Here is a 25841-nt window from a genome sequence, read left to right on the forward strand (position 1 = left end):
CATGAGGAATACAAAGAACAGGCAAGAATTATAACTTGGTTCACAAGGATAGCAAGAGTTCATTATGAGCAATGGTTAGCTAATGAAGCCAAAAAAAATTCGTGCGAGTTCTTTTGAAATATGCAGTCAAGAAAAAAACAGAATGATTATAGCAGGATGGCAGTGATTGGAGAAAATGGACTAAGTACAACTACTAAGGAGGACATGACGTCCCTTTAGCAAATCCATGCTGTCCAGAATTAGGTTGATAATAATGGTATTATCTTTAATGGGCAGCATGGATTTGCTAAAGGGATGTCATGTTTTAGTTATATACTTACTCATTACAATAAGATATCAGCAGATTGATCGAGGAAGATGGATATTATTATTATTATTATTATTACTACTACCCCCAAGACCACATGGAGTCAAAGACTCATCTGAGAGGTCCTTTTATCACACACACACACAGCTCATCATACTGTGTCTTAAACACACTCAAACTCCTTGCAGACACCACACTCTCAGGCAAGGCATTCCAATTATTTACAACTCTACACGAAAAAAACCTGCCTCTCACTCCCCTACTCACACCCTCTTTATACAGTTTCCAGGGATGACTTCTGGTTGTCCCTTGATCTCCCACTATTTTCTGTAAAACTTCTCTAGCATTGATCCTATAACAACCCCTTATAAACTTGTAGGTCTCTATCATATCTCCCCACTTCCTCCTGCCCACCAGACTCAGCAAATTACATCTTCCCAATATTTCCTCATACTCGACATTCCAGAGGTCAGAAACTACCTTAGTCAGTCGCCTTTGGACTCTTTCCAATATCTCTTCATCCTTCTGAAAACCAGGTGACCAAATCTGGGCACAAAAATCTATGTGTGACTTAATCAAAGCCTTATACAACGGAACAAGAATCTCCACGTCAGTGTCAGTGTCATCTGCATCATTCCCAGAAGCCTTTGTGTTGTCTTCACAATTTTGGCTATGTGTCCCCTAAATTTTAGATCCTTATCCACTATCATCCCCAGATCTTTTATTTCCTCCACCTCCAACAATATTATTATTATTATTACCACCCCAAGACCGCATGGAGTCAAAGACTCATCTGGTAGGTCCTTTTATCACACACACACAGCTCATCATACCATGTTTTAAACACATTCAAACTCTTTGCAGACACCACATTCTCAGGCAAGGCATTCCAATCATTCACAACTCTGCACAAAAAAATTCTGCCTCTCACTCCCCTACTCACACCCTCTTTATACAGTTTCCAGGGATGACCTCTGGTTCTCCCTTGATCTCCCACTATTCTCTGTAAAACTTCTCTAGCATTGATCCTATAACAACCCCTTATCAACTTGTAGGTCTCTATCATATATCCCCTCTTCCTCCTGTCCACCAGACTCTGCAAATTACATCTTCTCAATCTTTCCTCCTACTCGACATTCCAGAGGTCAGAAACTACCTTAGTCAGTCTCCTTTGGACCCTTTCCAACATCTCTTCATCCTTCTTAAAACCTGGTGACCAAATCTGGGCACAATAGTCCATGTGTGGCCTAATCAAAGCCTTATACAACGGAACAAGAATCTCCCTCCATCTACACGTCAGTGTCCTCCGCATCATTCCCAGAAGCCTTTGTGTTGTCTTCACAATTTTGGCGATGTGTCCCCTATATTTTAGATCCTTATCCACTATGACCCCCAGATCTCTTATTTCCTCTACCTCCAACAATATATTCTCACCAAGCATAAATCCTGCATCCCATCTTTGTTTTCCAAATTTTAAAACCTTACATTTTGGAACATTGAGCTCACATCCCCATTTCCATGCCCAATCACTCAATCTATTCAAGTCTTCCTCTAAGGCCACAACATCTTCACTACTCTTTATGGTTCATCCCAACTTTGCATCATCTGCAAACAACTGAATATCTCCATTCAAATCTTTGCCAATATCATTAATATACAAGTTAAACAGTAAAGGTCCTAAAACAGACTCCTGAGGTACTCTACTAGTGACTTTCCTTTACCTGGATATCGCTCCCGCATACACAACTTGTTGATACCTATCAGATAGCCAGTCTCCAATCCAATGCGCTCATCTAATATCCAACCCCATCTGCTCTAGTTTGACTGTCAACTTATCAGGAGGTACTCTATCATAAGCCTTCGTGAAATCCAAGTATATTACTGTAGTAGTATAATTGGACTTTGCAAAGGCTTTTGATGCATTACCCCATGACAAGTTAACAGTCCAGCTAGAGGCGATTGGGTTGGATATCTGAATAGTGCATTTGATTGGAGATTTGATGTCTGACAGTATCAACAAGTTGTGTATGGGGGAAGCAATATCCCAGTAGAGGAAAGTCAATAGTGGTGTGCTGCAGGTTCCTGCTTTAGGGCTGTTGCTGTTTAACCTACATGTTAATGATATTGGGGAAGATTTGGATGGGGATATTCAGTTGTTTCCAGTTGGTGCAAAGTTTGGACTAACTATGAGGAGTAGAGCAGATGTTGTAGCCTTACAAGAAGACTTGGATAGATTGAGTGAATGGGTGCTGCAGTGGGAATACTAGTTCAATGTTCTGAAATGTAATGTTTTAAAATTTAGAAAACAAAGGTAAGATATAGAATTTACTCTTGGTGGAGGAAATAAGAGATTTTGGGATAATAATGGATAAGGATCTAAAATTTAGAGGCTACACTGCCAAAATTGTGAAGACAACATAAAAAATTCTGGTTCCATTGTGTGCATGGCTCTGATTAGGCCACATATGTACTATTGTATACTATTGTGGGGTGGAAGGGGGTGGTGAAGCGCAATACATAGCCTCTCCCACTCAAATGTCAACCTCACCTTCCTGTGGTCCATCCTGTTCTAAAAGTACAAATGAGGCACTGGCGACCGAGTATGGGCAGTATAACCTTAACACCCTAACAGAGTAAATGCTGTTAGATCTGCCTGTCCAGAGGCGTTAGGTAGCAGACCTACCACTGGACTTACCCAGCGACAGGTTAGTAACCTGCCCTGGGGAAATTCAAAATACTTTCAAATTTCATGCAAAGAAAAGCCGGACGGACTGTCAGGGAAAAGACCACAACCCAGGAAACAGTAAACGAAATTGGAAAAAGGAACACATAATGAAGATTGCAACATGGAATGTGAGAAGCATTGCACACAAAGAAGAAGAACTTGATAAACAACTAAACCAAGCTAACATAAAGATATGTATAGTAACAGAAACAAAGAAAAAACAAAAAGGTACAAAAGAAACAAACAACTATATACAAATCTACAGTGGGGTAAAAAAAGAAGAAAGAGCAAAAGCAGGTATAATGATTATGGTACATAAATCCCTAAAGAACAATATTGTATATTACAACTATCTGAATGAAAGACTAATAGAAATTAGACTCAAGACATTAAGAGGCCACATAACAATAATTGGTGCATATGCACCAGAAGAGGGAAAAGAAGAAGACAGTAATATATTTTATAAAGAATTACAGAATGCCATAGATAAAACAAACAAACAAAACTGACTATTTACTGCTAGCAGGAGACTTAAATGCCAGAATAGGAAACAAAAAATACAAAACAAACATAGGTAAATTTGGCGAAGATACATGTAATCAAAATGGTTGCAGATTACGCGATTTTGTCATTTATAATAATATGAGAATAATGAATTCAATGTTTAAACACAAAGAAATACATAAATATACTTGGTCAGCCAGAGGATACAAATCAGTAATTGACTACGTTATCACAAATTTTAAATTAGCGGAGTTAATTTTAGACGTAAGAGCATATCGAGGCTTTGAATTAAACTCTGATCATTATATGGTATCAGCAAAAATTCGTTTTAAACCAAAGTGGCTAAAAACACATAGAATTGAAAATTCTTACCAGCCAAGCTACAAAATTTCTTCATTACAGGATCCTCAAGTTAGGCTACAATATCAAAAATGCAGAAACCACACATGAATCAAGTGACATAGAAGATGAATGGGAAAATTTGAAACAAATTCTCACAAAAGCAGCAACAGAAACCTTAGGAATAAAGCACAAATGGATTAGAAAAAGAGGACTACAAGACTGGAACAAAGAAATAGAAAACATAATAAAAACCAAAAAGGACAGTTACCAGAAATGGCTAAATTCCAAAACAATAGAAGCAGAAATAGAGTATAAAACAATTGCAAAATGAGAAGTAAGGAAAAAACATAGAGAAAGATGGAACAATTTCATAACAGAACTAGAAAAGGATTTATTTAAGCCACAACCCAAAACCTATAAAGTAATAAAATACATGAATAAAGAAATAAAAGAAAAGATAAAAATACAAACAATAGATTTAGAAAAATGGGTGACCTATTTCCAAAATCTCTGGACAGATGAGAACAATGAAATAAAATTTTATAAAACAAAGAATGAACTAATAGAAAATATCACAATGTTAGAACTGAAAAATATAATAAAGAAGATGAAAAATAGGAAAACGCCAGGAGAAGACAATATAAATATAGAACTATACAAAAATGCAGGTGAAAAATTTAATGAAAGACTTCTGAAATTTTTTAATTTGGTTTGGATGTTCGGAAAAACCCCTAACTCTTGGAAAAAAGCACTGGTTATCCCTATCTATAAAAAAGGAAATAAAGACAATTGCAATAATTATAGGGGAATTAGCCTGCTGAATACAGGATATAAAATATATGCAGGAATATTAAAAGAGAAACTAAGCAGCATTGTAGAAAACAAATTACTAGAAGAACAAAACGGTTTCCGAAAAGGCCGATCCTGCATAGATTCAATTTTTACTTTAAAATTATTAATAGAAAAGAGAAGAGAATTTCAAAAAGAAACACATGTGGCATTTATTGATTATGAAAAAGCCTTTGACAAAATTAGTAGACAAAAATTGTTTAAAATATTAACCAATTTAAACATACCAAACCAACTTTTACAATCTATTCAAGAAATTTATACAGGAAATAAAATAGCAGTTAAATTAGAACACACCTCAGAATGGAAAGACATATCAAGAGGAGTACGACAAGGATGTATCCTCTCACCTCTGCTTTTCAATATATATATAAATGAAATATTAACAATCTGGAAACAGCATAACCCATTTGGTATACAAATGACCCCGCAAATGAAGATAGATACACTACTATTTGCAGATGATCAAATAGTATTAGCTACATCAGAAGATGACTTACAAAGATCGTTAAAATCATTAAATGATATCTCAAAGCAATATAATATGACAATATCCAAAGAAAAAACAAAAATAATAGCATTCAAAGGAGAAAACCCAATAAGAAGTAAAATAGTGATAGATAATAAAATATTAGAACAAGTAAACACTTTCAGATACTTGGGATGTGATCTATCATACGAAGAAGAAAAAGACATAGACACTAAAATATCAAACTTTGTCAAAGTAAATGGCATAATAAATAATATATTTAAGCCATCCCTGGTAAAAAACACACTAGAATCAGACTATATAATGTCTTGTCAAAACCAACTCTACTATATGGAAGTGAAACATGGACCATGAAAAGGAAAGATGAAAAACGAATTTAAACAGCAGAAATGAAGTTCCTCAGAAAAACAGCTGGATGTACCAAGTGGGACCACAAAACAAATGAAGAAATCTTACAATCCCTGAAAATAAAACCAATTAATTACTACATAAGACAGTATAAACAAAACTGACTAGAACATTTAAATCGAATGGACAACAGCAGACTACCAAAAATATTATACAGATACAAAATAAGTGGAAAAAGAAGAATTAGAAGACCAAGAAAGAGATGGCATGAGACCGGAACAGGCCACATGGCCTAAATTCCATGTTAGGAAGAAGAAGAAGAAGATTATTATTATTATGTGACACCTCCAGGGAGTCTAAGGACTCATCGAGGGAGGGCATCTACTCTACAACTTTATCTCTACCAGCTACAATGAACCACAGCTACACCAGTACCACCTACTGCCCACCACCACTAGTATTTTCACAGACAAACATCCATGCCTATGGCAAGATTTGAAATTGCAGCCTTTTGGCTGGAGAGCAGATGTGCTTACTAGGTTTACCAGGTCACTTGGTTTTCAAAAGGATACAGTGATGTTGGAGAGGGTCCAGGGGCGATTTACTAAAACAGTTTCTGATCTCTGGAATCTTGAATATGAAGAAATGCCAAACAATGCAATTTGCATTCTAGTAGGATAGTAGGAAGAGGGTTGATATGATAGAGACATACAAGGTGGTAAGGGATTGTTATTGGTTGAACTATAAAGAGGCTATAAAAAAGACACACACAAGAATAATGATTAGTTGCATATAAAGCTGAAGCTAGTTAAGTGACCAATTTAATAAGAAAGAAAAAAGAAGAATTTGGAATATGAGAAATTAATGCCTTCGGATTTCCAGAGAAAATTGTAAGGTGTTCTTTCATTATATGGGCAGTGGTAGAAGAAGTGATCATGAATGACCTTGCTGAATGTATCAGGTAATCAACTGACCAACAAAAAAGTAATAATGATTACTTTATCAGTATATATCTAACCCTGGTGGAATAGGTTTTACTCCTGAAGTTATGAAGAATGGTTGAAGGCTTTGAAGTAAAATTAAATTAATGTATTTAGAATAATATTAAGTACTTTGGGCATCAACAAGGTGACTGAACTTGAATGAGATTCTTGCACATCTTGAAGGAAATGTGCAAGAATGAGATTCCTGCATATCTTGAAGAACTGACAATGCTATTAACCTAGTTGTTTAATGAAAGTCTAGCAACAGAAGTGCTGACCTTCATAAATAATATCACCTCATCTTCCTAATCCTGTAAATGGTCATTAATTTTACCAAAATCTTAACAACCACAGAAGAAACACAAACTGCTCTTTAGCTTGATATCTCCAGTTTACTACTGCTACTTTTATGCAATGGCACTATCTTACCATTCTTCCACTCTGATCAAAAACATCCAGAGGCCCATTCTTAGTACTGGATGTTGTAATATACTCGTACACTAAAAGCATGGCTCATACAGGTATAAGAGGAAGCACAAAGTCATTCAATCTTCTCAGACAAATGTTAACAGTGAAAATGGGATGTACTGAAAAGCTTAGTGACATTTCACATGGCACTACTGTATGATTCCAGTTCATCCTCAATGCTCACATCAGTCTCTGTCAGCTCAGTAATTGCAAAGTCACCACCTGGATTACATAACCTTGAAAAGTGATTACTTAGTAACTGAACTATTTCTTATGCTTCTATCACTTTCCTACCATCAGCACTAACTAAAGTTATCTTTCCATAATCACTCTCTCTAAAAAAGCAAAAAAACTCTTTTGGATTTACTTTGGCCTGCTCAGCTAATTTTTTCTTGAAATCTGATTTAGCTTTCCTTACCATACTAGTTACCCTTCTTGTTTGTGCTTTATACTGCTCAGAGCATGTTGGCTATCTTCTTGTTTATATACCTTCCAAAATACTTTCTTTTTTTGCAGCTCATTCTTTATATTGCTAATCATACACTTAATCCCTACTTGGTTTATCCTCCTGCCCCTGGGTATACCCTCTGATACTGCCTTGCTCAAACAATCTTTGACCACTTCCCATGCACTAATGATATTCGTTCCATGTAGTTTCTTAAGCAATGGCACTGCTCCAAGTTGGCTCCTAAGTTTCTCATAATCACCAGCTTTGTAGGTCTGCAAAAACTCTTTCTTGACTGAAATTTCCACATGTAGAGCAACCACCCAGGACAAGACTGAATGATCACTTTCTCCAATCAGAGGTAGAATTGATACTGCAGTGATAGATAGTTCTTTTGATGCTATTACCAGATCAAGCATTCTGAAACCCCTGATCCCTTCTATCACATGCACTGTCATGTAATAATTATTATTATAATTATTCAGGCCTCCATGGAGTCAAAAGACTCATCGTGGGAGGCTCTTCCCAGGAACACAAGTCTATCATACTACTCCTTGAACGCATTGACTGTTTTTGCTCTTACTACTCTATCAGGCAATGCATTCCACAGTCAACCACGCTCCACACAAGAAATTACTCCTCATCCTCTTGCTCAGAGTTTCCTTTTGTAACTTCCAGGAATGGCTCCTTGTCATTGCTCCCTCCCACTATTCCACCAAGCAAAAGAATGCTCCAGTATCAACCCTGTAACTACCTCTCAACAGTTTAAAATTCTCAATCATATCACCTCTCCTTCTTCTATCTACCAAACTCTGCAGTCTACATTCCCTCAGCTGATCCTCATAACTAATATTGTACAGTCCTGAAACTATCTTTAATATCCACCTCTGTACCCTTTCCACAGTTAATTTATCTCCTTCAAATCCTGGGGACCAAATTTGAGAACAATAGTTTAAGTATAGTCTGATCAGGGTCTTATACAATGGAACGATAACTCTTTTATCTCTGCAGGTCAGCATCCTTCTCAGTATTGCAGCAATCTTCTGGGTTACGTTCAGCACTTTTGCAATATGTTCCCTGAAATTTCAGGTTTCTATCAATCATCATCCCCAGATCTCTTGTCTCCCCTGCTTCCTCAAGTACAACTCCTCCAATCGAGTATGCGGCCTCCCATCGATGTTTCCCAAACTTCAAGATTTTTTGCTGCATTAAACTGACATCACATTCATTTGTCCATCTGTCTAGTTTATTCAAATCCTCTTGTGGCTGCCACATCTGCACTATTACTAATAATCCTTCCCAGTTTCACACCATCTGCAAACATCTGAATATTCCCCCCCTGCAATCCATTGACAATGTCATTGATATAAAAGTTAAACAATACAGGTCCCAGTATTAAACCCTGTGGGACCTCACTTGTAACCTTCTGCATCCTCTGATATTGCCCACCATACACAACTCTCTGATACCTATCAGACAGCCAATCCTGAATCCAGTTGACTAACCCAACATCTAAACCCATGTGCTGCAACTTCCCTTCCCTTCTTTTCCCTTCCAATCCTGCCAAAAAATGCTCTACCTTGCTACTTCTATTCCTGTTATTATATCATCTTCTGTCAACCACATCTCAGAGAGCCCAATAATCTTTGGCCAGGCTGATGAGGCCAAAAATTATATAAAAAATAGAGAGTATTAGGCAAAAGATAGCATAAAGTATAAAAATATCATTGTTTCTATACCTATACCTATCATTATCCCCACCAGACTCCACTGGACTCAGCATTACCTGATGTCGTCCTCCTTCTCCCAAGCACCCATTCCCACAAGAGGCCACTCCTGCTACCATCCACCCTCTGAATTCTAGGTTTCCCAAGCACTGACACACTGACTTTTTCAGAAAACAGCAAGCAAGTGTATAAATTCCATTTTCATTTTATCATGTACCCTTTCTTCCTTCCTTCCAATCTATATCACCATTGATGAAGTCTCTCATGATAACTGTTCAACCTGCACTCGTTGTGCTCATCTGCTTACGCATGTCATCCACATTTTCTTCTGGCTGACCAGGCCTATAGCAGGAATGAACAATATATTTTATCCTATTTGCCTCTATCTCACATCAGACAGCCTCAAATTAACCATTTCCATCAGATCTACAATCTTCCTTCTGTTTTTGTTTTAAACAGAATTTACATAGATCAAATTATATTTGGGAATGACATTATGTAAGGGCAACTGTGGGGCCCAAGGGGATTTTGAAATGCATGTACGGAAATGCCCAAAGTATCTTCTCTGAAAATACAATTTCCATTTACATTCTATCCCCATAGATACATCCAATTATTCTTTGACAACCAAGTCTTGCTGATGCCAATAATTTTTGGTCAAGTCGAGCTGACCAATGCCAAAAACTCCTCTCCTTTATTTCTGATACTTTGGGTATTCGTATACATGCATTTCAACATCTCCTTGGGCCCACAGTTACACTTACATAATGTCATTACCAAAGATAATTTGATATATTTAAATTGGCAGTGTTTTAGCAATTTGCTGATGTATTATAAAAGAGTGATGAATTCACTGGATAAAGGAGATGCATTTACAGTGTTATGCTTGGATTTTTCAAAGACTATTGAAAGACTGTCACATGATAAGCAGGTAACTAAATTAGAATAGATGGGATTGGATAAGAGACTAGTGAGTTGAATAGATGATTGACTGTCAGATGAAGGTCACCAGTGGTGAGCTACTGATGTCTGTTTTGAGGCCATTACTTTAAATTGTATGTTAATGATAATAAGATGAGATTAACTGGAAAATCAGCTCTTTGCCAATTATGCATAGTTGGGAAGAATTATGAGAAGAAGAGTAGATGTTGTGGCCCTCCAGGAGGATCTCAACAGTCTTTGTCAGTGGAACAATTATAAAAATAAGCATGAAAACAAAAAACATTAACTGCATTCTTAGTAATAACTTACTGAGAACCCACAATGTGCAAGGTATTAAAATTTGGTGGGCAAGGTTGGGATGTAGAGTATACAATTAATTGGGAAATTTTGTAAGCAGTAGAAGAAATGAGAGATATGGGAGTGATGATGGACAGAGACTTGAATGTTTCTCATCACAATGCTAAATTGTGATGAGAAACATTTAAGAACATCGCAAGAGATTGTGATGTTGTGAATAAAATTGTAAGAACATCACAAGAGATTATGACAACAATGCATGCAGAAGAATGCAGAAGAATACAGATAATGGTTCCCATGTATAAGGCATTTATCATGCCACATATTGACTACTGTGTACAGAGTTTTTTTTTACCTGATTTTCTAATTTGGATATATGAGAGAAGGTTCACTGAGTCAGCATCAAGACTCTTGAACATGTGAACATGTGATATGAGGACAGACTGAGGGAATGCAACTTGCAGAGCCTTATGAATGGAAGAAGGAGAGGTGATATGATTGAAACTAACTTGGTGAGGAGTGGTTACAGATGAATGGCGAGATTTTTCATAGAGTAGAGGAAGATAAGGGTAGAACATGAGGCCATCCCTGGAAGCTGTATAAGGAGGATGTGAACAATGGGGGGGGGGGTTAAGAGCAGATTCTTTGGATAGTTAATGAGTGGAGTGCATAATCTAAAAGTATGGTAAGTGCAGAAGCTATGAATGGAAAATGTGAATGTGTTTAGTTTGATAAACTTTTGTATGGGAGTGTGGGTCCTCTTGAGATGAATCATTTGAGTCCATGGAGGTATGATGTTAAAAATAATAATAGGCTATAGTACCATTGAATAAACCTTGATCAGACCTGATATGGTTTACTGTGGACAGATTTGGATACTTGTTTTTCATGGGGATGAGGATATATTAGAAGAGATCCGGGAAGATTGACTAAGGTGGTATCTGATCTTTTGAATGTAGAGACAGATTGAGGGAAAGCAGTTTCCAGGGCCTCATAAATAGGAAGAGGAAAGGAATATGATTGAGACATATAAGTTGGTAAGAGGTTACTACTTGGTTAATGTGGAAGAAATTTTTCATATGGGAGACAGGATGGAACAAAATGTTTGTCCTGAAAACTGTATACAGAGGATATGAACAAGGAGAAAGCAGCAGCAGGTGTTCTTTTCACGGAAAGTAATTGGTCAGTGGAATGCAATACATGACAGTGCCATGAATGTCAACATGCTGCATGTGTTCAAAGCATGATTTTGAGTTTTATGTGTGATAATACTTTCCATGACGAGTCTTTTGGCTATATGGAGATCAGGTGTTAATAAAAATGATAATAATAATATGGAATGGAAATTTTTCTTAGAAATCAAATAGCTGATTTCTAAAAAAATCAGGAGAACATATGGGTGATACTAATAGCAGAACTTAATAAAAATGAAGATATCGGTAAAGAATTTGACATTGTAGTTTTTTTTAGTTATAATTCCACCTATTCAAAGTTATAAACATATAGCACTGTAGTGTTTTAAATGGCTTAAGGGCTGGATCACACATAGAATTCTTTCAAAGTGCTTCAGGACTCTAATAAGGAGGGTGGTAGTGGTCTCACATGCTGATAAAATTCATCTGTCACCTAAAGTATAGAGCTAATGTGAAAACACCCAGAAAAAAAAAAAGTCCTACAATTATACTTCATGTTGTCAGGAATGTTTTAAAAGAGATATAAAGCATTCCCAACAACATGAAATATAACTGTTGGGAATGCTTTAAGACACATATCAATAATCAGTGTTCTATTAATTATATCATCTATCATAATATTAATAAAGCCTCTGAGGATGATGATTAGAACATTGATTATTGATATCAGTACCAGAAATACACACACATGTGTGCATATTATGTGTGTACATGCTACATATAAACACACCTAGTGATTAAATTGTTTCATAATAGTATTACTTACATGGTTAACTGACATACAATATCTCCTTTGTTGTATAGTTCAAACCAACTAATATCCTGTCTTAAAATAGTTTTCATGAGAGTGCAGTTTATTCTGTAGGCTTGATTTAATGCTGACATGGCAAAGCAGCTGATCATTAAATAGTTAAATATGACCAACACAGATCCCATGATCGCCATCCACTTAGCTAAATCTCTGCATTCATCTGCAATTTGTTGATTCCACCTTGGAGATTCATCTTCATATTCCAACCTGTTAAATATAAATTTGAAAAAGTTTATAATCATATGAGAATAACTGAGCTAAATAAAACATACAATAAATAAACCCCTCTCCTTGTGGGTTAAAAACTTTGAATGATAAACAGAAAAGAGGTAACATGATAGAAACTTATAAGTTGCCAAGAGGGTTTTATAATGATATATGCAGAAGAAATTTTCAATATATAACAGAGGGGAAAGACAAGGGATCACTCCTTAAAGTTGTCTAAAAGTGGATGGAGGTAACAGTAGATTTGTTTTGGAAATAGTGAATGAGTGAAATGGGTTACTAGAGGTCGTGTCAGTGCTTTGTTTAAGGAAAAGAAGTAAAACAGGCATTGTGTGAATAGTGATTATTATAAATCTACCAATAATGGAGATGATGATAATAATAATAAAAGCGCTGTTCTTCAATAAGTTTCTCAGCAGTTCAACAGACTCCATGAAAAATCCTACACATCCTTTTATTTATATATACACATATATATACACACACTTACAATTATTATAAGCTTCAGTATGTGTGAGTGTATATATATATAGGCAGCTGTCGGTTTACGATGGTTCAATTGACGCTGGTTGCCTGCATGTGCTTTCTTGCTGTAGTGTAGTTGACTGAAAAATGACGTTAGCAGGCACGCTAATGTTCGAGTGTTTACCAAGCTACTACGACTTATATGTATTAAACCTAGTTTTACTGTTGAATCTACCTAATTGTTCTATTTAATTTTTTTTACATACATACGTAATTACATACCATGTCTGATAAAAGAAGTGCAAAAAAGTTAGCAGAACTTGGTGTTAATAAGGCGAGGAAATCAATGACACTTGAAAAGAACATGGAGGTGATTCGAAGAATGGAAGATGGGTAGACACGTGCTGCTAATGTCTGTAGAAGTATGAACTTACCTCAACCAACTGTTACTACAATTATGAAAAATGCAGATAGAATAAAACAGTCTGCACAACAATCTATGGCAGTACTAAATGCAAAACATGCAAGTTATAGGTAAACTTCATGAAAAAATGGAAAAATTATTATCATTATAGGTGGATGACTTGAATCAGAAAAACATTCCTCTGACGCAGGCTGCTATAACTGAGAAAGCAAAAACAATTTTTGAGGATCTTAAAAAGACAGATTGAGGCGAAGAAACATTTTTAGGAAGAAAAGGTTGGTTCATGAGATTTAAGTCTCGAAGTAAGTGCCATAGTGTCAAATTATGTGGTGAGGCAGCAAGTGCAGATGATGCAGCAGTGGCTGCTTTTTCTAAAGAATTTCAAGACTGTGTAGAACAAGGAAGTTATCCTCCTGATTTCATTTTTAATGTTGATGAGGCTGGGCTCTACTGGAAAAAATTGCCATAACCACCTTCATTTCCTGTGAAGAAAGTTCTGCTCCAGGTTTTAATGCTGCAAAAGATAGACTTACTTTTGTTGGGTGCAAATGTCTCCGGAACTTTGAAGCTTAAACCAATGTTGGTGTACAATTCACAGACACCACGTGCCTTCAAGGGTCTAAAAGCCATGCTGCCAGTCTATTGGAAATGGAACAAGAAAGCCTGGGTTTTTATAGAAAGACGTTTTTATAGATTGGTAGACAAATTATTTTTGTCCTACCGTGCTTCACTTCTGTAAAGAAAATGATTTGCCAGCTAAGGTATGCTTCTCTTGGATAATGCCCCTGGACATTCTCAAAACCTTGCTCAAGTAAGAACACCGTTGGATGTCAAGGTTGTTTACATGCCCTCCAAATACAACATTGCTTTTGCAACCGATGGATCAGGGGATTATATGATATCAATCTTCAAAGCCTATTACCTCCATATAACATTTATGGAAATGGTAAGATTCTTGGACACTTCACGAAAACTATTGGTGGTCATTCGATATTTTGAAGGGCATTAACAACATCAAGGCAGCTTGGAACGAAGTGTCAGCAAAGTGTTTAAAAGAAGCATGGTGAAAACTTCTTCCAGCATTTATGCAAGACTTTGAGAAATTAGAGCAAGAGGAAAATGTTATTGAAGACATCACCAAGCTTGCACGAGAGGTGGGATTGGATGATTATTACAGCTGAAGATGTGACAGAAGTCTTAGAGAGAAAGAGAGATGATAAACCATTTTCCAATGAAGAATTAAAAGAATTAGCCAAACAATTAAGTCAACATCCAAAGGAGGAGAAAGAAAATGAAGGTCTTCTGAGAGATATAAAAACGGCCGATTTACAGCATATCCTTGCAAGCATAGAGACATTAACTGATGAACTCTGCGAAATGGACAGCGATTGGGAATGGGATGCGAATGTAAAAAGGAGTGTAACCGCATCTATTCGACCTTACATTGAACTCCTTAAAGAAAGACAAAGAAAATCTAGGCAGTTAACACTGTATACTTTTTTTCAAAAAAAATGCAGGTGATCTGAAACCAGAAACTTCAACATAGAAATATGTAATATCTTTTCAAAGTTTCATATTTTTTGTATATACAGTAATTTTGTTTTGTTTTCGTTATTAATAATTTTATTTTAACAAACATCTGTGTATGTATTATCAAAGATTTAAATATAATAATGGTACACATACTTCATGTGCATATTTTTTAACTGTGTGGAACATAACTTTGTACCTCCCATTAAAATTGGGTTCGTTTTATGCTGATCTGGTTTACACCTGTTTTTTCAGGAATGGACGTGAGGAGTAAACAAAAGCTTTTAAACAGAACAGAGCAAAGCATTATTATAATCAACACCAGATTCCATGGAGTCAAAAGACTTATCAAAGAAGGTACACACCACCATCACACACACAAAGCTCATCAACCTCTGCTTTAAACTCCTTCACCATACTGTCAGGCTATGCATTTCACTCACAACCACTCTTCATGCAAATAACCTGCTTCAATATGTGCAATGCATACAGGCGCCAGGATAGTAAAGGCGCCAAAGAATACATTTCGTATTTCATTTTTACTCACTGATACGTTTTTATAAAGTGATTTTATTCGGGGAGGGGTATAGGGGCACCAACTAAAGTTTTGCACACAGGCACCGGACACTACTGGTGCGCTGCTGTACTCATACCCTCTTTATGTAGTTTCCGGGGAAGGCCTTTTGTTCAAACCATGTCTCCCATTTTATGAAAATTTTTTGAACATTAACCTGGTAACAACCCCCCCCTCACCCCTACCAACTGATATGTCTCAAGCATATCCCTTTCTTCTTCCCATTTACAATGTCTTGCAAATTGCATTCACTCAATCTGTCTTCATACCTAGATTCCAAAGATCAAATACCACCTTAGCCAATCTTCTCAGGACTCTTCTAATATATCCTCATCACCATAAAACATGTGACCAAATCTGTGTGCAGTAATCTATATGAGGCCTGATCAAGACCTTATACAATGGAACCATAACTCTTTACTTCTGCATGTCCAGGTCCCCTGCATCATTACATAATGTGATGTGATGACTTGGCAACTTGTGTAATGAAAACCTCTGAACTTTGGGTCCTTATCTTCCACCACTCCCAGATCTCTCATTTCCTTCATGACCTTCAAATGTTCCCCACCAAATTTGCATCCCAAATTTTAGAACCTTATTACACTTTGCTACTCGGAATTCACAGTTCCACTTGCCGGTCCATACAATCTATTCAAGTCCTCCTGTAATGCCACAACACCAGCATGAGTACACAGTCAAAAGCTTGAGAGTAGTCTATGAAACATATTACCAAAGGGAATCTAAGCTCTATACTTCTCAATTTGTCTGCGTTAAGGATCTAATTTCTTTCCTGAAACCTATTTGTTCCTCAGGCATCTCTGCATCAATTTTGGCCCCAATCCTATGTAGAACAATCCTTAATAAAATCTTATTTGTATGAAAGATTAAACTAATAGTTCTTGTAATCATAATTCTTCATATTTTCCTTATTGTGAGGTGGTATGAATATCAACTTTTTGCAATCACTAGACCATGATCCTCTCTCCCACATACTTGATAATTAATCTATAAAATATTCTTATCTCTTCATCCCTTGCAGCTTTAATTTGCAGATCCCATTTGAATCCTTGCAGATCCCATGTTGAATCTAATTTCCATGAGTCTCTTGGTATTCCAATTCCATTTTATGAAAAACTTCTTCAACATTAATCCTATAACAACCGCTTACTAACTTGTACATCTCTATCATATTGCCCATCTTCCTCTATCTACTAGACTCTGCAAATTGCATCATCTCAACCTTTCTTCATATTCAATATTCCAGAGATCAGAAGCTGTTTTTGGTCAATCACCTCTGGATCCTCTGCACCATCTCTTCATCTTTTGAAATCCAGGTAAGCAAATCTGGGCACAGTAGTCCATATGTGGCATAATCAGAGCCTTATACAATGGAACCAGAATCTCCTTACTTCTTACAATTTTCACAATATGAATCTCTAAATTTCAGATCCTTATCCACCATCAATCCCAGATGTGATATTTCCTCCACCTCCAACAATATATCCCCACATAGAGTTAATTATACATCCCATCTTTGCTTTCCAAATTCTATAACCTTACATTTCACAACATTAAATTGGTATCCCCACTCCTGTGGCCATTCATTCATTCTAGTCAAGTCTTCTTGTAAAGCCATAACATCTCCGTTGTATAAGACCCTGATCAGACCACACTTGGACTGCTGTTCTCAGATTTGGTCCCCAGGATTTGAAGGGGATAAATTAACTGTGGAAAAGGTACAAAGGCTGATAACAAAGATGGTTTCAGGACTGTACAATGATAGTTATGAGGATCGGCTGAGGGAATGTGGACTGCAGAGTTTGGTGGATAGAAGAAGGAGAGGTGATATGATTGAGACTTTCAACTGTTGAGAGGTGGTTACAGGGTTGACACTGGGGAGTTCTTTCGCTTGGTTGAACAGCAAGAAGCAGTGATGACAAGAGGCCATCTCTGGAAGTTACGAAAGGAAACTGTGAGCAAGAGGGTGAGGAGTGGTTTCTTTGCATGGAGGGTGGTTGAACCATGGAATGCATTGCCTGATGGAGTGGTGAGAGCGAGAACGGTCAATGAGTTCAAGGAGTGGTATGATAGACTTTGTGCTTCTTAGGTGGGGACCTCCCCTTGATGAGTCTTGATAGACCTTGTGTTTCTTAGGAAGGACCTCCCAGATGAGTCTTTTGACTCCATGGAGGACTAATAATAATAATAATAATCTGATAATGAATAATAATAATAATAATCTGCTCTACTCCTCATACTTCTTCCCAACTTTGAACCATCTGTAAACAACTGAATATCCCCATTCAAACCTTCCCCAATATCATTAACATACAGGTTAAAGGCAATGGCCCTAAAACAGATCACCAAAGCACACCACTAGTGACTTTCATCTTCTGGGATATTGCTCCCCCATACACAACTTGGTGATATACCTATCAGAATGCCAATCTCCAATCTAATACACTAGTCTAATATCCAGTATCAATATCCAATGCTGCTGTCACCTTATTGTAATAAGTAAGTAGATTACAAAAAACAAGATTTACCTTTGGCAAATATATGCTGTCCATCAAAGATGATACCATTGTTGACAACCTAATTCTGATTCTTGATTCTCACAGCCTTTTCAACATGTTAACCACAATACCTGACACAGACTGACCTATAATGTGATATTTGAATTCTGTCATCTCCTTTATGGAGTGGTACAATGTTGCCTTCTTTCCATTCCTTTGGAACTTGACCCAATGTAAGACTCCTGTTAAACAAATATGTCAAAGCAGATGTGAACTCCGTGGCACATTCCTTCAAAATATGCAGTGATATATCATCAAGTCCAACAGCCTTATCAAAATCGAGTTTGCTTCATCGCCCACCCATATAACCTCTTTCGCAGTCACAATTTGTCTCCCCTCCTCATCATCCACTGCTCTGAAACTCTCCATGATGCCACATTCACAAGGATGAAAGACCTTTATGAACAGCTCATTAAATATCTCAACTATATCATCTGCAGCAGTTGTCCTTAGACCATTTCCTCCAATCGATGCCATCCTACCATATCCATTCTTAAATTTGCTGACTAGATATAGAAAGAACTCCTTGGTATTTTTTTGGCATCATTAACTAACTGCTGCTCATACTGAACTTTTCTACCCTTACCAGCCAGGTCACCATCCTTGCCTGTTCTTTGTATTACTCATGGAATTGATTATTACCACTCCTCTTATGTTGTCTCCATAATGCCTTTTATCTCTGTATTGCATGCATTTTTTTTTTTTAAATTTTATGGAATTTACAACTGTATTAAAAAACTTTTTTATTATCCCAACGTTTCGATCTTCACATCAAGATCATCATCTGGAGCGTACATAAGTATACAGAACAAGCTGAGTTACAACATTAACTGTAAGCTACAGAAACAATGATTTGATCACATGTTATTCTACTGGCGTGACCTCTGGTGAAAAAAAAAATAATAAAAATAAAAAATAAATAAATTAATTAATTAATTAAAAATAAAATAAAATATATATGTATTTTTTTTTTTTACATCAAGCTAAATTCTATTTTTACAATGACAGGAATGAACATTCTTTTAGATGGTTTTCTTCCAGAAACAATTGGTGTCCTATTTTTAGTATTACAATTCCTATTTCTGATTTGCAATACTGGATTTTCTACAGTCCTGTTAATAGTTGTTCTTGGTGAGGAAGGTTGAATATATGCCTTCCATATGTTTGGGATTTTTAAACCATCACTGTTGTTCAGATTGGGGTGGTTGCTGATAATCTTGCAGGCTTCCTTGAATTTCCGTTCGTACCATGTTCTAGTGTGATGTAGACAGCTGGTGGTTTTCCAGTCAATTCTGTGTAAGGTATTCAGGGCATGATCAGAAAGGCCAGCTTCACCATAATTATTATATTTAATGTGTCGTCTATGTTCTTTTTGTCTAATAGGAATAGTGCGTCCTGTTTCTCCTATATATGGTATGTTGCAAGTACAATAAATCCGGTATACTCCAGGGTGAGCTAGTGGAGGGAGTGGGTCTTTGGATGAGTTGAGTAAGTTTTTTAATTTTGCTGGAGGTTTAAAGGTGGCTTTGAGGTTGTACTTTTATAGTACTCTGTTTATTTTGTCTGATATTCCTTTAATGTAGGGAATGGTTATAGTTTTACTGTAGTCTGGTTTGTCTTTGTTTTTTATTGTGGTCTAATTTCTATTAGACAAAAAGAACATAAACGACACATTAAATATAATAATTATGGTGAAGTTGGCCTTTCTGATCATGCCCTGAATACCTTACACAGAATTGACTGGAAAACCACCAGCTGTCTACATCACACTAGAACATGGTACGAACGGAAATTCAAGGAAGCCTGCGAGATTATCAGCAACCACCCCAATCTGAACAACAATGATGGTTTAAAAATCCCAAACATATGGAAGGCATATATTCGACCTGCCTCACCAAGAACAACTATTAACAGGACTGTAGAAAATCCAGTATTGCAAATCAGAAATAGGAATTGTAATACTAAAAATAGGACACCAATTGTTTCTGGAAGAAAACCATCTAAAAGAATGTTCATTCCTGTCATTGTAAAAATAGAATTTAGCTTGATGTAAAAAAAAAAAATACATATATATTTTATTTTATTTTTAATTTTTTTAATTTTATTTATTTATTTTTATTTTTTTTTTCACCAGAGGTCACGCCAGTAGAATAACATGTGATCAAATCATTGTTTCTGTAGCTTACAGTTAATGTTGTAACTCAGCTTGTTCTGTATACTTATGTATGCTCCAGATGATGATCTTGATGTGAAGATCGAAACGTCGGGATAATAAAAAAGTTTTTTAACACGGTTGTAAATTCCATAAAATTTTTAAAATGAATGCTGATCACCGTGTAACCCTAAAAGAAAGGACTGTATTGCATGCTTTTCTCTTCATTCATCCATTTCACATCTACCTTATTTAATCTTCTGAACCTTTGGAAACATTTAGACTTTGCATCTATAGATAGTTCTTGAATATCACCCAAGCAACATTGGTCTCCTTTCCACCCAACTCCTCATTTCAAGCTACAGTTGCAAGCTGTTTCCTGAGCTTCTCATAATCACCAGCCTTGTAGTTCCACATATACTCTCTCCTCACAGAAGTCCTCATATGGTTGACAACCACTCAGGTAATCACTTCATAGTCACTCTAGACCAATGCTTCCCAAACTGTGGGCCACGGCCCCCTTGGGGGACATTAGTTTTGTTGAGGGGGGGCCATGAAATAATGAAAACAAATTTAAAATGTTTTAAGACTAAGTGTACCATGTGTAATGTGTATGTAAGATGCTAAAAATGTAATATTTGCATTTGATTTTTGTGATATTCGCTGAGTATGTTTTGTATTGAATATAAATACAATAAATATTATAATAACATATGCCTGTATTACACTTTTTTTTTTCGATGGGAGCTGTGAAATATTTTAATTTTTCTAAAGGGGCCTTTACATCCATAAGTTTGGGAAGCACTGTTCTAGACAACTGGATGGAGATTTGACACCTCATTCATAATGAGATCCTCTGGTGCGATAGCCAAATACAAGACCTCAATCCTCAAGTGCCCTCTGCTACATACTGCATAAGATAGCTGTCACTCAAAAACTCAAGAAACTCATTTTCTTTATTTCAGTTGCTATCTCGTCATCCCAATCTATATTGTCATAATTAAAATCACCCATAATGTTCGATCTTTTCCCATTTGCTTGGCTAATTTGTTTATACATTTCCCGGTCACTACCTCCCACATTACAAGGTCTATTGCAACATCTAACAAGGTAATTCATTTGTTCATTTCTATCTCACACCATACTGCCTCAAAACCATTACCACTATTTCCCCCCTTGCATCTCTACCTTGTACAGAGATAACTCTTTTTCTATCATCAATAGCACTCCACCTCCCTTTACCTTTTCTATCTTCAAGAAATACATCATACCCTTCCATCTCTATTCCTGTCAGGAAGTCATCCTCATCCAGCCATGTCTCACTTATGCCAACTATTTTTGGGTGAACAAATTCAATCCTTGCAACCATTTAATTTCCTTTGTTTCTGATACTTCTGACATTCGTATACAAACATAACAGCTCATTCTTCGATCTATAACAAGTTTTACTGATACCATTTATCACATGTGACTTCTCCATACTTTCTTGAGCAATTTCTTTTTCTCCTAAATCATCCCAGAACAACTGCCTTCAAATTCAACTGTTTTCCCTACATCCCAGGACAACTTCCCTTTTTGTCTACACACCCATTCACATCCTCTTGGAGCCTCAACCTTTCTTATGCTCTATTCCCACTGTCCACTGTGAGTCTCACTGTTTGTCTTGCACACTTGTTCTCTCATTTTCTACACTCATGCTACCCACTTCAATTATAAGCACTACATCAATCCCCTCATCCTTACTCTTCCACTCTTTCACATCACTTCTTGATTTTTCAGATTCATTCTCCATATTCTATACTCCTGACTTCCAACAGAAGTCTCTCCAAATGACTCACACCAAAACCATTTGAATGTAGTTGATCATTTTTATACAGTTTAATTCTTCCTTCAAACTCATTCCATACATTAACAAACCACATTCCTTTCTCTTCACACATTTCATTTAACATATTCATAATTCTTGCTCTATGCCTCATCTCATCACTGTCATACTTGGTAACATACCAACTACCTTTCCTACCACACTATTATTTTTTATCCTTATCAACAACCTTCTGATATACAATCCTACATTCTCCTTGTCTCCAGTCAAATTGTTTGTCCCTATTACCACTATTAACTTTTTTGCTCGCTTACTCCTGATATCAAATGCCTTAATCATTCCATTCATTTTAGCTCCTGGAAAACAAACCTTGTGCATCTTCTCATTTAGCACACCTTTAATAATGGAATCTTCATACCATATCAGTAGTAAGAGAGCAAAAGAGTTAGTGGTAATAGGGACAAACAACTTGACTGGAGACAAGGAGAATGTAAGAGTGTATATCAGAAGGTTGTTGAAAGGATAAAAGATAATAGTGTGGTAGGAAAGGTAGTTGGTATGTTACCAAGTATGACAGTGATGAGATGAGGCATAGAGCAAGAATTATGAATGATATGTTAAGAGAAATGTGTGAAAAGAAAGGAATGTGGTTTGTTAATGTGTGGAATGAGTTTGAAGGAAGAATTGAAGATTGTAGAAATATTCAGAGAGTGTATGGAAATGATAGTGTGATTTCCATGCACTCTCTGAATATTTGCACAATCTTCAATTGCATGTCAGTTATGATGTCGTGTTCACTGCTCGTATTAAACCCATATTCAAGTGGGCCTCATAGTCCATCAGAATATTGCACATTTTACATACCCAAACTCATTCTTTTCTTTGATTCATCCTCTCCACAAAAACATCCATGACATCTCACCATGCATACATACTACACTCATGGCACCATACCATCGAGAGCCTCCATAGCTCAGTTGGTATATATACGAAGCCCTTTGGTTGGAAAGACCAGGGTTTGATTCCCATCCATTATGTGAAGAACCTTTATCTGGTATCTTTTGACCAAAGGTGAGTTAGCCGATCTCATACGGAAGTAAGTTTGTTTTTTTTTTCACCTAGAAACTCGGGTTTTTCATCCCTAAGAACAGGCAAACCAGCTCTGTGAACACATGGATCTACAGTCATAAAATACATACTTAATCTCTCATTAGGAGGGCTCAGCCCATTGTAAAGTACTGGAGAAAAAAAAAGGGGAGGGAGACCCATATGAAATAAATAAATACTGTACCATCTTTGCAAAATCTACATTGTCTATCTTATTTGCCTTGCACAGACCTATGCGCTGACTTGCCTTTCACCATAATGTTGTATCAGTGTATTAAGTTCAATGATTTTGTAAACAAACTTAACTTAAAACTCAACTTTGCACACTTAACTTTGTAAACAAACAAGTACGCAACTTCTACCCAAACTGTTGCACATAAACACACCTATTTACAATTAATTATTCAAAATTAATTGCAATTAATTAATGAATACACGAAATTTCCGGTGAAATGCCACTTGGCATATTATAGACATGAATGAGACTTGGTCATCAGAGAATGAAACAGAAATTGAATACCATGTTTTCAAAGAGGATAGAAGAAACAGATTGGGGAAAGAGGTTTGTTAATGACAGCAGAGCTGAAGACAAAATAAAAATAGGAGCTCAGCAGTAAGACAGGGATGCAAAGTGCAGTATATTTGAGGCTATCTGGTGTGTTGTAGGGACCAAGAGGGTGAAATATATTGCTGGTTTCTGCTATATGCTAGGGGCTGCAAGGAAGAATGTGGAAGGCATGCATCAACTATTTGGCATAATGAGTGCAGGAGGAATTGTCAAAATTGGAAGGAATTGAAAGGAGGAATTGAAAAGACAATTGTAAGAGATAATTACTTGGGAACAACATGTAATAGCGTGTGTGTGGGGGGGGGAACTAAGGGTGGGAGTAATGGCTATGGTAACATTATCTCAGAACCTGGCAGTAATTAAAGTACTCACATTTTCTCTGCCAGGAAAATGTGACATATAGTCTTTATTTGGAGATTGTCAGACACGTAAAATATTTGGTTAAGAAGTAAAATTACAAAACAGTCAAAACACTTTCACCATCCTATCATCTGTGAATGAATGTCTTGGGATGGTAAATCATTTTCTTCATTAGATGTGAGATCCCCTGTTTATTGGAGATCTGAAGTGAAATGAAATATACTATGTTTAGTCTTCAAAGTAAGACGTTTAAATTATTTTAGTCCTAGCAATATGCTACAGAATGACAACTTCATAAGCAGGATTGTAATTAAAAAAATCATGAGAACTTTGCATTTCTTTCTTTATTTATTATTTTTAATATTGATCCCAATCACAATTAGCTGCCAACCTAGAGAGCACTTAATACAATGGTTGGGCTAAAGGTTAGATAATCCAGCAAAAGTTGGTCGATTGGTAGAGCCTCTGCTACTAATGGCTTGCACAAAAAGTTAAGCAAGTTTGAGCATGGTTAGCAGTTGGAAGGGGCTCAATCGTTCAATGCTGTTGGCACACTCTTCCTCGATAAGTCTTTGGATTGCCTAGAGGTGTCACATAATATTAATAATAATCTGGAAACCCTGCTCTAAGAAACCAAACATAGACCTTATATAAATCAAGTAGATATTACTATTACATATTATTACATACATGTTACTACTACATTATGACTAAATCAAGTGGTAGTAATAGTCGACAGTAGATGGCGTTGGTGTAGTTGCTGTTTTCTTGTAGTTGGTGGAGACAGAGAAATGCAGAGTAGGTGCCCTTCTTCGATGACTCCTTGGACTCCCTGGAGATGTCACATAATAATAATAATAATAATAAGTGGATATTAAATCCAGCATTATCTCAAATCCAAATGTAGAAACTATGAAAGTTTCGTAAAAAAGTTGACCAGAGAGCTTACAGGAATATACCGCCAGCATTATGCTGGATTTAATATCCACTTGATTTATATAATTTTGCATCGCGAACTGAAGCCTTCTGGTTCTTTATTTCAGCAAACATAGAACTTTTTAAAGACACTTTGAAGTTTCCAGTAATTAAGACGGTGATCATGCCTAATGATGAAAATCACCAACTACATAAACACAGTTTGTACTTTTCTCACAAGCTCCAAAGATGACACACAGTTGAAACTGCTCACACCCTGTTACTCCCACCTCTAATCTTGTTTCATCATATTCTATCCTTCTCCTTTCCTCAAAAATCTCCATCTTTCACCTTCTACCTAAAGAATTCACAGCTCACCCTTGAAACCCAGGTTTTAAATTCACATACCTTTGTCTTACCTGCAATTCTCCCACATCTCTCTATCTCTACATTCTCCCCCCCCCTTCCTTTTAGTCATATAGTAATATAAATGTTTATCGCCAGAAAGAATATTTGTTATCAGCAATGGTAAGTTGTATACCACGAGTGAAGCAGAGGACACAATTTGGAGTAAAGTGGATGAAAAACAATATTAAACAGGAATTGCATGCGAAAAAGAGGCTATGGAAGAGATATAAGGAGATAGGTGAAGAGATGCATGAGGAATATAAGACACAGGCCAGAAGAGT

The sequence above is a fragment of the Typopeltis vanoorti genome, chromosome 13 (assembly GCF_054136105.1).
Source record: "Typopeltis vanoorti isolate ZY-2024b chromosome 13, IOZ_Tvanoo_1.0, whole genome shotgun sequence".
Lineage (NCBI taxonomy): Eukaryota > Metazoa > Arthropoda > Arachnida > Uropygi > Thelyphonidae > Typopeltis > Typopeltis vanoorti.